The sequence below is a fragment of the Camelus ferus genome, chromosome 3, assembly GCF_009834535.1.
Source record: "Camelus ferus isolate YT-003-E chromosome 3, BCGSAC_Cfer_1.0, whole genome shotgun sequence".
Lineage (NCBI taxonomy): Eukaryota > Metazoa > Chordata > Mammalia > Artiodactyla > Camelidae > Camelus > Camelus ferus.
This window is the reverse complement of record NC_045698.1, coordinates 96,333,325-96,336,208: the sequence shown is the minus strand read 5'-3', so window position 1 is coordinate 96,336,208 and position 2,884 is coordinate 96,333,325. Positions and strand designations below refer to the sequence as shown.

Below are 2,884 nucleotides of genomic sequence, written 5' to 3'. Positions count from 1 at the left end.
AAGTTTAAAAAGGAGGCAGAAAATTTAAAAAAGCATTTATGAGACAGGAATTATAACATTAACTGCATATTTGATGATAATTAAGGGATTATTAGGTTTTTTAGGTGTGATGATGGCATTGTGGCAGTGTTTTCAAAAAGAGTTTCTATCTTTTAGACCTACACACTGAAGTATAAATACATATGTTATAAATAAAGTAGTATCTTGGATTTGCTGCAAAATAATCAGAAGAGGGAGGATGTATAACACAACAATAAATGAGTTGATGGCTATTGTAGCTGGATGGTGGGCACATGGAAATTGCAGTACAAGTCTCTACCTTTGTGTATAATAATAAATCCTTTTTTAAAGCTAAAAAAGTGAGTTGTGTACAGAGAGGGTGAATGCTTTTAGACAAGAAAAAACTAGAACGAACTTACTTATCATCATCTTCTTCATCTTCTTTCTCTTCCTCATCTCTTCATCTTCCTTCTTTTTCTTGCTTTTTTCAGCCTTGATGGCTCCCTTTTTTGCTGCTTAGGCCTATGCAGCAATATCTTTCTTCAGTTTAGTAATCTTTTCAGAAGTATCTTGTCATCTGCAGCAGTGTTGGTCCACATTTCTCAGTTTCTTTGCAGCATCACCAGTGGATAGGCCAGGAAGTTCTCTTTTGATTTAGGGGCAGTAGTCAGAACAAGAAAAAGACTGAAGCAGCCTCTTAGGTACATTAGAATCTTTGAACTTCTTTTTTGTTCCCCCTTTAGTCCGTCCATCCATCCTTCCTTCCTTCCTTCCTTCCTTCCTCCCTCCCTCCCTCCCTCCCTCCCTCCCTCCCTCCCTTCCTTCCTTCCTTCCTTCCTTCCTTCCTTCCTTCCTTCCTTCCTTCCTTCCTTCCCTTATTCCTTCCTTCTCTGCCTTTGATGTATCTTCAAAGTTTTCTTTCTCTTTAACAAACACGGTCTTCCATCTCTTTGGGCATTTTTGGAAAACTTTGAGAAGGTGACTGAAGCATCTGTGTACTACTTGTGCTCTTCCTGGCAAGTTTGCACAAAGAGTGCTTCTCAGTCTCTTAGGATGTCCTTTCCCATGTTCAGTTATTTTTCCTCTCTGAGTCACAGAGTCATCCAGTGCCTATCTGGCTCTCACTTGTCCTGGTGCTGTCTCTATGAAGCTCAGTGTATTGCAATGGCTGTCGATCTAGGATATGATTTTAATGATGATATAACACTAAGTAATAGAAGGCTGATGTAAGATATCACTTTTTTTTTAAGTTTGAGAAGTAAGACATGGAATTTTAGTTATGATATTTTCCCTAGTCTAGATCTAGATACATAATTAATGCATAGTTCAGACAGTTTAGTTTAAAAAGTGTAAGTATAATAAATAATTACAAATTTCTTCTACTCTCCAGTGGTAGAGCATTCCTATGAAACCTTTTATAAGCTAAAAGTGTGTAAAGTGAAGAATCTTTGTACATATCTTCCTAACAGATGCACACAGTAAATTGAGATAAATCCTAGATGTTGTAAATGTCCTTATTTTATTCTTTTTTATGGCTGAGTGGTAATTGTGTATATATACCACATCTTCTTTATCCATTCATCTGTCAGTGATATTTAGGTTGCTTCCATGTCTTGGCCATTGTAAATAGTGCTGCTATGAACATTGGGGCTCATGTTTCTTTTTGAGTTAGTTTTCTCCAGATATATGCTCAGGAGCAGGATTGCTGGATCATATGGCAACTCTATTTTTAGGACTTTTTTTTTTTTACAGTACTGAACTGTATTTATTAATAGTATAAGTTTACATCATCTGTTTACAGGATGAATCATCTGTCAGTATCTACATAGATATTGTCTCATATGACACAAACACTGCAGATGTTATGTATTAGTAACACTAAACATCAAAAATGAAAAGATAATGTGAAAAAATTCATAATTATTTACAAGTGTAACAATTCATGCATTGGTAACAAAGCAGCAGCAATATGATTCTTTATGGTGGCCTGGCATCATTGATATGATTGCTTCATGGTAGCCTAGCCTATACACTAATAAATGAATCATTGTAAAATGTTCATGGCATGTCATATTACAGTCATATTCATAATACACTATTAGAAACACTGCTACATTTTTAAAAAATCACTTCTCTGTGATCATAGGCTAACAAGCAATTTCTCCAATTACAAGAGAGAAAGACATACTGTATGGTAATGTAATTCTTTGAAAGCAAAGTTATAAAACAGTAAGAAAACTAACACATTAATTTTATATTAAATATCACTCACCTTCCACCTGTGTAAGGATAGGCTCCAACTTTAATACAAGTCTTGCACATGATGTTCTACATGATGAACACTTAGGGATGATGATGATAGCACAAAATGTCTACACAGTTACTGCCCCAAAGTTGCTAGATTTTCACATGAGCACACCCACGCACACATTCACAACAAATAAGTTTACTATGTGGCATGGTGTTTACTTACTATTCATTAAATGGAGGTGGACCATCATAAAGGTCTTCATCCTCACGTCTCCACACTGAGTCAGCTGAGGAGGAGGTGTGGGTGTTGTCTTGGGGGACAGAAGTGGAGGACATGGAAGGGGAGGCAGGAGAGGCAGGCACATTTGGTGTAACTTTATGGAAATACATTGTAGTTTCTGTGTGACTTTTCTGCTTTTTCACTTCTCTTTTGCTTTATGTTTCAGTGTCTGTATCATAGAGGAGCCATGTTGTAAAAGCCCTCAAAAGCAATCTTGAATTATTGGAAGGCTTCTGATTGTCTGATGTCAGTTTGTTTCCTGGCATAGTTTCTTCTATGACTTCCTCATGGTTCAGAAGCACTCATCTCTATCAAGTTGTTGTCTTTTTTTTTTTTTTTGTACTTTATGTATGT

General features: G+C 36.3%; 1 pseudogene; it reads right to left on the bottom strand.

Moving 5' to 3' along the window:
* Positions 1 to 415: 415 nt before the first annotated feature.
* LOC116660064 lies at positions 416 to 2,615 on the bottom strand (annotated as a pseudogene).
* Between the last annotated feature and the right edge of the window lie 269 nt (positions 2,616 to 2,884).